Source organism: Oculina patagonica, chromosome 7 (genome assembly GCF_052425735.1).
Source record: "Oculina patagonica isolate OP01 chromosome 7, crgOcupat, whole genome shotgun sequence".
Lineage (NCBI taxonomy): Eukaryota > Metazoa > Cnidaria > Anthozoa > Scleractinia > Oculinidae > Oculina > Oculina patagonica.
Genome location: NC_135764.1, coordinates 12,233,860 through 12,246,262, shown reverse-complemented (window position 1 = coordinate 12,246,262; position 12,403 = coordinate 12,233,860). Strand labels below are relative to the sequence as shown.

Sequence of the window (12,403 nt, the reverse complement as noted above, 5' to 3'; positions counted from 1 at the left end):
TTTATGTAGTTACGTCATCGTTCACTGTAACCCAGATGAAAAACATATTTCTTTTTTGACTTTGTTCGTTTTTATAAAGGTTAGGAACTCCATCAGTTCTTTTTACAACAACTCAATTAATTCCCACCCCCCTCCCCCGACCTACGGCGTTCCAACTCAAGTTTCACATGATAATCAAATTGTAACACATTGTACATGCCGTTGGAAGGAGTGGAAATAGAATCATTCTCACTGAAATTTAACTAACAAAGGTGAATATATATTCGTTCGATCACAATTTTCTCTGCAGATTTACGTTCCGGTTTGGTGGGTTGACGCGTTTCGCGGGAAAAAATATAGACAAATTTATGGGAAATTAAATGCTTTCTAGCCCCTCCTGTCATAAGACAAATTTATGGGAAATTAAAAACGTAACTGAACGCTTTCTAGCCCAACTGCACCCTTCAAACTTGGCGAATAACTTTTGCCAAGTATCTTTACTTTACAATTCTTAACTGTTGTCCAGAACTCAATTTTTGTAAAAAGATATTTGCCGTCGGATTTCCATGATACAAATACTGTAATTTCTACCAGCTTTGTCTACTCGTCAAGATAGCGTCGAAAACCGTGATAAGACCTATTGGCCACTGTAGGTTTACACAGCAGGGTAAAATCTCTTTTCGAAAAAAAACCTTGTAACTATGGCAACCTTTCTTCGGCTTTCAGTGTGAATATAGCGTGGGATAAGTGTTGCGAGGAAGCCGGAAAATAGTTTATTTTTCCACTCAATGTTCTTTCGTTCGTTCTGGGTCGGTCGGTCGGTCGGTCGGTCGTTCGTTCGTTCGTTCGTTCGTTCGTTCGTTCGTTCGTTCGTTCGTTCGTTCGTTCGTTCGTTCGTTCGTTCGTTCGTTCGTTCGTTCGTTCTTCGTTCGTTCGGTCGGTCGGTCGGTCGGTCGGTCGGTCGGTCTGTCGGTCGGTCGGTCGGTCGTTCGTTTGGTCGGTCGTTCGTTTGGCCGGTTGCCGGTCGGTCAATCGGTCGATCATCCATAGTTAGTACGTTGGTTTGTTTGTTCGCTCACTCTCTCGCCCGCACCTTTGTTCGTTCGTTCGTTTTTTTCGTTCAATAAAAAAGTAAGAAGTTAGGTAACTCTGCCGGATCGCCATTTTTATTGGACATTCTCCTAAGGTAATTATAATCCTGTGTTATTCTAGTACGCATAGTTATCAATCCTTGTTTATCACAATTTTACAGATTCATTGCTGACATTGCTCATGACAACCTCTACTGAATCAAAAATTAAACTTTTAAATTAACTTTTACAAGAAGAAAAAGCTAACTTTCACACAATCACACTTTTTAAAGGCAAGACAAATATCAATTTACTACTGGGCGCACGCTTCAATCACAATTTCAAGAACATTCACAGTAGGTAGCAGGACAATATCCTGTTTCACAGTTAACACGACACCACTCGTCTATGTTAGCAACATTGGCAAACACTCCTGTGGCTTTGCAGTTTCCTTGGATTGCTCTGGTGGCAGCCCCTCTGGTCACATGGCCTCCCGCGGAGTTTCTGCTGGCAGGGTCTATCGATCTGCCGTGGCTAAGTACAAAGGCAATCAAGCTCACTACCATGAAAATTTGAAAGATCTCTTTCGCCGCCATTTCTTCTGGAACGTCCTATGAAACGAAAGACAGTATTGACAAGTGAATATGTCAGGCAACCTGATGGGTTATTTAAGAGCCGCGCGCAGTCATCATACCTTGCAGGCGTTATGGTAGCGCCAAAATTGAAAAGAAAGAAAAGAAAGAGACACGGGCGCCTTGTGTTTACGTATAGTATTGGGCCGAATTATAACTATGGCACTTAAGTCGATTTGAGAAACGACCAAGCTAAGCAAGAGTTCTAAAAAAAAAAAACAGTGTAAACTATCATCAACTGTAAACGCAGAGTATACGAAATATATAATTCCACCTGCAATGCGCAAAATTAACCTTTTGGTTTGATCGCAGAGATGGGAATTTTATATATGATTGATTTTTATATTACAGGACTTTTTTATTGTGTTTTATATATTTTTAAGTATTTTAATTCATTTCTAGCCTATTTTATACACGACCCCACAAGCTACTCAGCTTTAAATTTTTATCGTGTTAAAATAAAGGTTACTACTACTACTACTACTACTACTACTACTGCTGCTGCTGCTGCTCTACTACTACTACTCTCTCCCTCTCTCTCCTCACACTACTACTACTACACTACTACTACTACTACTACTACTACTACTACTACTACTACTACTACTATCTCCAATACAACCGGAAGAAGTAGAGATGGCCTCCTTGTACGATCTTCATAAATATCACCGATTAACTGAAATACCTTCAGAATTCTTCCCAGTATTATGTTATATGCCAGCCATATGAAATTTTTTGCACATTCTAGAAAGAAAATTGGCCTTTTCCAAGCTAAGAAAATAATGGCGAGTAACTCCGTTTGGCTTGAACTGCGAGACGGTATTTATACACTCAACGTCCAAATGAACAGATGATCTCGGTGAATGATAAAATGTTAAATGTTTGATACTCCTACCTTTTCCTTGGAACTTGTAATGAGTCACAGCGCGACGACAAAATACTTTCTTCAAGTACTGACAAAGAATGGCGTATGTTGCTCGGATTTAAACCCGTTAGGCGTGGTAAATTTATGCGTTTGCGTGCGGGTAGCCGTCTTTTGAAACAAAAGCATTCCTTCATCTTAACATCGTTACATTGACTACAAAAACTTGCCATTCTGGTGTGCGTCTATTTTCAAATATCTCCCAGGCATAGTGCATATTTTAAGAAACATGTTCAAACAGGTGAAATGTTATTCAAATCCCTTGTTCCTATTTTATTTATCTTTTATATAGTTTAACTTGACTGTGAAACCTTGTTTTGTAAATACAGATGTAGCAGGGACTAGACTGGGGATAATTGGATTGGACTAGTCTGATGTAAAACCAAATCAACTGTTATAACACAACACATGGAAAAAATAAATAAAATAAATAAATGAAATTTTCACAGCGTTAATGCATGTTAAAATACCATTTGTAATTGTTTTGACTCCCAAAGCTTGGTTTTAATCGATTTTGGGCGCCAGAGTGTCCTAACAATGTGTTTATTGATAATTGGAAGAATTTAATTTGGGTTTGCTCTAAATCGAGAAAAAAGACATGAGCCACCGCTTAAACGTTCCACTCGGCTTTTAGCGGACAGTCTCCAAAGCAATATTTTCTTAAATAACGGACTCAACGTTTGACTTTTCACGAGTTATTAATTACACTTGAGAAGGAACGTTGTTACGACGTGCTTGATAAACTGTTAAGGACTGCGAATTGTCTCTGTGAGGTTTCACTAAGAATACATGCTCGATAAGGGGGAAACAGTGCGTACAAACTCGCTGAAATAGTTTTTAATTATGAATTGTTCACGCAGACAAGTGCAAAACATCACAGAACCGGGTAGGCATTCTATAAATCTGTAAATCGTTTCTATTTCTAGCTCCAAAACTGTTATTGATTTATTACCATAAAACCTTAGGTTTCGACTATAAATGAAAACAATATTGAACAGTAATTAAGGACCCTCGCGATATTAACATGGCCAAGAACGCCGTGTTGAGATAAAAGAATACTAGTTATAGAGTACAAACGTGAAAGTGGACTAAACCAACTAAACCAAAGCTTCGCTCTACTAAAATGAACTTCAAATTTTATTTGGATGATAACACGACCAATTGGTCTTCGTGTACGCCGAGATTAAAAACATGTGATAGTGTTCTACGTACCGGTGATACAAACTAAATTGTTAACGGTTAAAACTATGAGTTAAACAGCAATAAAAACGGCTTAGATAAAGTGCATCATATAAAACCGTGATAAGAACGGTTTTAACAAAAATACAAAATCCCAATAATCTTACATTCGAGAACCGGTGAAAAACCCAAGACATCTCGATTTTGCATAAAACCAGAGCTGATGGGCTAAACCTCTAAAGGTGCGTAATTTAAGAGATCAAAAAACGGTAAGTAAGACGTGAAATCCATTTGGATCACTTGTTGTCAGATACGAATAATAATAAGCTGATAAGCGGAGGATGTGCAAGGGGGAAGTCCTCACTAAAAGTCGAACTGCAATTTTATCCCCGATTGGTGGAACTCCCGATTTCTTGAACTAATTTTCATTTTATCTTGGAGGTTCGAGAGATAGGGATACTACTATATGTCGAAACTGGTGAAGAAATGAAGAGAGTCCTTTAAACACCTGTCGCGGGCGGCAAACGTGGAAAATGTAATGGTTTATTGTTAGGGAGGGTAAATTATTTTTTGCGAGGTCTTGCGATGCGGACTCTTAGATGCGTCGATTTTATGTTATTTGTTTCGGTTCTTTGCGTGTTTCTTCGATTCGGAGTAACTGAAAATCGCGAAGAGTTTAGTTTGGAATCATTGTATAACGATTGCCTTAGGATGATCAGTGTGGTAGAGTTATGGAATATCAGGGAAATTATGAATGTGTTACTTGGAAAAATACCTAAAACTTTGACTGCCAAAGCTGTGGTGTTAAATGTACTTATTGGTTAAAATTCAGTTAAGCCATTCGTAAATGCTCACTTTAACTTAGTTAGCCTGTGAATACAGCCTCCTCTCATCGTTTCCGGCCGTCGCTCCGCGCAGCTATTGGAGATAATAACTGATGACTACTGAGTGCGGATTAGAAAGCTAACCAGTTTTTACTCAAAGAAACATTTTATAAAAAAACTAATATGGGCAATAATGGATAAGAGAGATCATCCTCTCTTGTAAAGGAATATTACAACGCGATTAAAGTAAAATAAATTGGCCAGTTTCTTTTTCTTTTTATTATTATTATTAAGCGAATCAGGGTGTCCTGGAGCCGCTAAGGTAGGAAAAGTGATTAGCCGAGAGAATACCTCAGAGAGAGAATACCCAAATGAACAGATGATCTCGGTGAATGATAAAATGTTAAATGTTTGATACTCCTACCTTTTCCTTGGAACTTGTAATGAGTCACAGCGCGACGACAAAATACTTTCTTCAAGTACTGACAAAGAATGGCGTATGTTGCTCGGATTTAAACCCGTTAGGCGTGGTAAATTTATGCGTTTGCGTGCGGGTAGCCGTCTTTTGAAACAAAAGCATTCCTTCATCTTAACATCGTTACATTGACTACAAAAACTTGCCATTCTGGTGTGCGTCTATTTTCAAATATCTCCCAGGCATAGTGCATATTTTAAGAAACATGTTCAAACAGGTGAAATGTTATTCAAATCCCTTGTTCCTATTTTATTTATCTTTTATATAGTTTAACTTGACTGTGAAACCTTGTTTTGTAAATACAGATGTAGCAGGGACTAGACTGGGGATAATTAGATTGGACTAGTCTGATGTAAAACCAAATCAACTGTTATAACACAACACATGGAAAAAATAAATAAAATAAATAAATGAAATTTTCACAGCGTTAATGCATGTTAAAATACCATTTGTAATTGTTTTGACTCCCAAAGCTTGGTTTTAATCGATTTTGGGCGCCAGAGTGTCCTAACAATGTGTTTATTGATAATTGGAAGAATTTAATTTGGGTTTGCTCTAAATCGAGAAAAAAGACATGAGCCACCGCTTAAACGTTCCACTCGGCTTTTAGCGGACAGTCTCCAAAGCAATATTTTCTTAAATAACGGACTCAACGTTTGACTTTTCACGAGTTATAAATTACACTTGAGAAGGAACGTTGTTACGACGTGCTTGATAAACTGTTAAGGACTGCGAATTGTCTCTGTGAGGTTTCACTAAGAATACATGCTCGATAAGGGGGGAAACAGTGCGTACAAACTCGCTGAAATAGTTTTTAATTATGAATTGTTCACGCAGACAAGTGCAAAACATCACAGAACCGGGTAGGCATTCTATAAATCTGTAAATCGTTTCTATTTCTAGCTCCAAAACTGTTATTGATTTATTACCATAAAACCTTAGGTTTCGACTATAAATGAAAACAATATATATGGGTTATTGGCCAAGCGTGAGGTCAAGATGGCAGGATATTGGCCAAGTTCTTTTTTTTGCGTGTTTATGGACCGAGACGAAGACGAGGTCCATAAACACGCAAAAAAAGAACGAGGCCAATATCCTGCCATCTTGACCGAACAAGCTTGGTCAATAAAGGATTTATTATATGACTTTTTTCGAGTACTGAAAAGGAAGCCAGTTGCATGCACATTCAATGGCGCACGCTAAAATCATTTCATTGGATTAAAAGTTTAATGACTGACTGTCAAATTCTTGAATGAATCGAGACGAAGTAAAACGACGCGACATTGCCGACAACAGCGAAATTCACCTCTTTTTAACCCTCAAAAGGATACTAAAATTGCAAATCGACGTTGAGTTTGAAGCCTTAAAACAAGAATGTCCATTTTATCTAACCGCCAGCTTTTGATTATTGGACGTTTTGCAGAGTGTTTGCTCGCTTCTGGCGCTTTAGTGGTGCAAACCTGCCGACACGGTGACACGAGCTGAATATTGAAATTGTGATTGTTGAAAGCGTTTGGGACTTATAAATTCACGGGAAGAGCTTCAACGGAACTTTCCTACATCATTGATTTAAATGTTCGACACGACCTTATTCGAAGTGAGCGTTAGAGGCTTCGGCGAGAAGATGTTTTAAAAGCTTACAGTGCCTGAATGGTTCGCCGTGCCGACCGCTTTCTCCATCAAGATTTCAATCAAGATTTACACAAACGACAAGTTTGCCGAATTGTTTATTCTTCAGGTATGTCACTGACTTCTCTACCTTTTCCGCCGAACAAAACCGATATCATGTCTTCAAGTCGCTTTGCGTTTTAATTTTTGTATTTAAGCTAATAGCTCAGTGGTTGTTGTGGCAAATAAAATTCACGAAACTCGTTAACATTTGCTGTTTAAGTTTAGTTTGTTCTCGTTCGCTTCAAGACCTATTTCTTTGTAATTGGACTCTCTTTCGCTAGAAACAGGCAGAAAATATTTGTTTTGTTTCGGTAAATGGTTTCATAGCTCAGGTTTACGACGGAAAAGCTTTTTGTAGTAGCGTCGACGGAACTGAAAAGTTTTTTCGCTTGCGGGAACACAGCGGGCGATCCCGAGCGGTCAAGATGGCTCCATCTTGACCGCTCGGGTAGCCAATCAGAGTACGGGATTCGTTTCATCTTGACCGCTCACGGAGCTAGTCATATAATAATGAACAGTAATTAAGGACCCTCGCGATATTAACATGGCCAAGAACGCCGTGTTGAGATAAAATAATACTAGTTATAGAGTACAAACGTGAAAGTGGACTAAACCAACTAAACCAAAGCTTCGCTCTACTAAAATGAACTTCAAATTTTATTTGGATGATAACACGACCAATTGGTCTTCGTGTACGCCGAGATTAAAAACATGTGATAGTGTTCTACGTACCGGTGATACAAACTAAATTGTTAACGGTTAAAACAATGAGTTAAACAGCAATAAAAACGGCTTAGATAAAGTGCATCATATAAAACCGTGATAAGAACGGTTTTAACAAAAATACAAAATCCCAATAATCTTACATTCGAGAACCGGTGAAAAACCCAAGACATCTCGATTTTGCATAAAACCAGAGCTGATGGGCTAAACCTCTAAAGGTGCGTAATTTAAGAGATCAAAAAACGGTAAGTAAGACGTGAAATCCATTTGGATCACTTGTTGTCAGATACGAATAATAATAAGCTGATAAGCGGAGGATGTGCAAGGGGGAAGTCCTCACTAAAAGTCGAACTGCAATTTTATCCCCGATTGGTGGAACTCCCGATTTCTTGAACTAATTTTCATTTTATCTTGGAGGTTCGAGAAATAGGGATACTACTATATGTCGAAACTGGTGAAGAAATGAAGAGAGTCCTTTAAACACCTGTCGCGGGCGGCAAACGTGGAAAATGTAATGGTTTATTGTTAGGGAGGGTAAATTATTTTTTGCGAGGTCTTGCGATGCGGACTCTTAGATGCGTCGATTTTATGTTATTTGTTTCGGTTCTTTGCGTGTTTCCGGAAGAAGTAGAGATGGCCTCCTTGTACGATCTTCATAAATATCACCGATTAACTGACATACCTTCAGAATTCTTCCCAGTATTACGTTATATGCCAGCCATATGAAATTTTTTGCACATTCTAGAAAGAAAATTGGCCTTTTCCAAGCTAAGAAAATAATGGCGAGTAACTCTTTGGCTTGAACTGCGAGACGGTATTTATACACTCAACGTCCAAATGAACAGATGATCTCGGTGAATGATAAAATGTTAAATGTTTGATACTCCTACCTTTTCCTTGGAACTTGTAATGAGTCACAGCGCGACGACAAAATACTTTCTTCAAGTACTGACAAAGAATGGCGTATGTTGCTCGGATTTAAACCCGTTAGGCGTGGTAAATTTATGCGTTTGCGTGCGGGTAGCCGTCTTTTGAAACAAAAGCATTCCTTCATCTTAACATCGTTACATTGACTACAAAAACTTGCCATTCTGGTGTGCGTCTATTTTCAAATATCCCCCAGGCATAGTGCATATTTTAAGAAACATGTTCAAACAGGTGAAATGTTATTCAAATCCCTTGTTCCTATTTTATTTATCTTTTATATAGTTTAACTTGACTGTGAAACCTTGTTTTGTAAATACAGATGTAGCAGGGACTAGACTGGGGATAATTGGATTAGTCTGATGTAAAACCAAATCAACTGTTATAACACAACACATGGAAAAAATAAATAAAATAAATAAATGAAATTTTCACAGCGTTAATGCATGTTAAAATACCATTTGTAATTGTTTTGACTCCCAAAGCTTGGTTTTAATCGATTTTGGGCGCCAGAGTGTCCTAACAATGTGTTTATTGATAATTGGAAGAATTTAATTTGGGTTTGCTCTAAATCGAGAAAAAAGACATGAGCCACCGCTTAAACGTTCCACTCGGCTTTTAGCGGACAGTCTCCAAAGCAATATTTTCTTAAATAACGGACTCAACGTTTGACATTTTCACGAGTTATAAATTACACTTGAGAAGGAACGTTGTTACGACGTGCTTGATAAACTGTTAAGGACTGCGAATTGTCTCTGTGAGGTTTCACTAAGAATACATGCTCGATAAGGGGGGGAAACAGTGCGTACAAACTCGCTGAAATAGTTTTTAATTATGAATTGTTCACGCAGACAAGTGCAAAACATCACAGAACCGGGTAGGCATTCTATAAATCTGTAAATCGTTTCTATTTCTAGCTCCAAAACTGTTATTGATTTATTACCATAAAACCTTAGGTTTCGACAATAAATGAAAACAATATATATGGGTTATTGGCCAAGCGTGAGGTCAAGATGGCAGGATATTGGCCAAGTTCTTTTTTTTGCGTGTTTATGGACCGAGACGAAGACGAGGTCCATAAACACGCAAAAAAAGAACGAGGCCAATATCCTGCCATCTTGACCAAACAAGCTTGGTCAATAAAGGATTTATTATATGACTTTTTTCGAGTACTGAAAAGGAAGCCAGTTGCATGCACATTCAACGGCGCACGCTAAAATCATTTCATTGGATTAAAAGTTTAATGACTGACTGTTAAATTCTTGAATGAATCGAGACGAAGTAAAACGACGCGACATTGCCGACAACAGCGAAATTCACCTCTTTTTAACCCTCAAAAGGAAACTAAAATTGGCAAATCGACGTTGAGTTTGAAGCCTTAAAACAAGAATGTCCATTCTATCTAACCGCCAGCTTTTGATTATTGGACGTTTTGCAGAGTATTTGCTCGCTTCTGGCGCTTTAGTGGTGCAAACCTGCCGACACGGTGACACGAGCTGAATATTGAAATTGTGATTGTTGAAAGCGTTTGGGACTTATAAATTCACGGGAAGAGCTTCAACGGAACTTTCCTACATCATTGATTTAAATGTTTGACACGACCTTATTCGACGTGAGCGTTAGAGGCTTCGGCGAGAAGATGTTTTAAAAGCTTACAGTGCCTGAATGGTTCGCCGTGCCGACCGCTTTCTCCATCAAGATTTCAATCAAGATTTACACAAACGACAAGTTTGCCGAATTGTTTATTCTTCAGGTATGTCACTGACTTCTCTACCTTTTCCGCCGAACAAAACCGATATCATGTCTTCAAGTCGCTTTGCGTTTTAATTTTTGTATTTAAGCTAATAGCTCAGTGGTTGTTGTGGCAAATAAAATTCACGAAACTCGTTAACATTTGCTGTTGAAGTTTAGTTTGTTCTCGTTCGCTTCAAGACCTATTTCTTTGTAATTGGACTCTCTTTCGCTAGAAACAGGCAGAAAATATTTGTTTTGTTTCGGTAAATGGTTTCATAGCTCAGGTTTACGACGGAAAAGCTTTTTGTAGTAGCGTCGACGGAACTGAAAAGTTTTTTCGCTTGCGGGAACACAGCGGGCGATCCAAAGCGGTCAAGATGGCTCCATCTTGACCGCTCGGGTAGCCAATCAGAGTACGGGATTCGTTTCATCTTGACCGCTCACGGTGCTAGTCATATAATAATGACTCAGTAATTAAGGACCCTCGCGATATTAACATGGCCAAGAACGCCGTGTTGAGATAAAATAATACTAGTTATAGAGTACAAACGTGAAAGTGGACTAAACCAACTAAACCAAAGCTTCGCTCTACTAAAATGAACTTCAAATTTTATTTGGATGATAACACGACCAATTGGTCTTCGTGTACGCCGAGATTAAAAACATGTGATAGTGTTCTACGTACGTACCGGTGATACAAACTTACTTGTTAACGGTTAAAACAATGAGTTAAACAGCAATAAAAACGGCTTAGATAAAGTGCATCATATAAAACCGTGATAAGAACGGTTTTAACTTTTAACAAAAATACAAAATCCCAATAATCTTACATTCGAGAACCGGTGAAAAACCCAAGACATCTCGATTTTGCATAAAACCAGAGCTGATGGGCTAAACCTCTAAAGGTGCGTAATTTAAGAGATCAAAAAACGGTAAGTAAGACGTGAAATCCATTTGGATCACTTGTTGTCAGATACGAATAATAATAAGCTGATAAGCGGAGGATGTGCAAGGGGGAAGTCCTCACTAAAAGTCGAACTGCAATTTTATCCCCGATTGGTGGAACTCCCGATTTCTTGAACTAACTTTCATTTTATCTTGGAGGTTCGAGAGATAGGGATACTACTATATGTCGAAACTGGTGAAGAAATGAAGAGAGTCCTTTAAACACCTGTCGCGGGCGGCAAACCTGGAAAATGTAATGGTTTATTGTTAGGGAGGGTAAATTATTTTTTGCGAGGTCTTGCGATGCGGACTCTTAGATGCGTCGATTTTATGTTATTTGTTTCGGTTCTTTGCGTGTTTCTTCGATTCGGATTGTGAAAATCGCGAAGAGTTTAGTTTGGAATCATTGTATAACGATTGCCTTAGGATGATCAGTGTGGTAGAGTTATGGAATATCAGGGAAATTATAAATGTGTTACTTGGAAAAATACCTAAAACTTTGACTGCCAAAGCTGTGGTGTTAAATGTACTTATTGGTTAAAATTCAGTTAAGCCATTCGTAAATGCTCACTTTAACTTAGTTAGCCTGTGAATACAGCCTCCTCTCATCGTTTCCGGCCGTCGCTCCGCGCAGCTATTGGAGATAATAACTGATGACTACTGAGTGCGGATTAGAAAGCTAACCAGTTTTTACTCAAAGAAACATTTTATAAATAAACTAATATGGGCAATATGATAATGGATAAGAGAGATCATCCTCTCTTGTAAAGGAATATTACAACGCGATTAAAGTAAAATAAATTGGCCAGTTTCTTTTTCTTTTTATTATGATTAAGCGAATCAGGGTGTCCTGGAGCCGCTAAGGTAGGAAAAGTGATTAGCCGAGAGAATACCTCAGAGAGAGAATACCTCAGGATGGCGATGTTATGCATGATAACAATCGGTCGGGAAAGTAGGATTTAGGAAATCTATTTTGGGTAGCCTGTTTTAGTTTTAGGTGATGTAGCAGTTTTAGTGTTTGGGAATATCACAAAAATAATGCATGTTAAAAATACTGTTTGTAATTATTAATTTTGACTTTCTAAGCATTGTTTTCATCGATTTTTAGCGCCAGAATGTCTGAACAATGTGTTTATTAATAATCATGAATGTGTTCAGCATTTACATGAAAATTGTTTTCGCGTGGAAACTATTTTTATCTTAAGCAGTTATGAATACGTGTTACTGGTGATATTAATTTTAAGAAAGTCTCTTTGTAATAAACATATTTTATTAATCCCTTATTTATTTCTTGTTTCTATGATGTACAGCCCTTTTTGATACCA

General features: G+C 38.1%; 1 long non-coding RNA gene across 1 annotated transcript; it reads right to left on the bottom strand.

Moving 5' to 3' along the window:
* Positions 1-1,123: 1,123 nt before the first annotated feature.
* Positions 1,124-9,521, bottom strand: LOC144661490 (uncharacterized). Its single transcript, XR_013572286.1, has 2 exons — positions 2,577-9,521; positions 1,124-1,660 (listed from the first exon to the last, which is right to left on the bottom strand). It is a non-coding gene; the product is annotated as an uncharacterized LOC144661490 (long non-coding RNA).
* Positions 9,522-12,403: the final 2,882 nt, after the last annotated feature.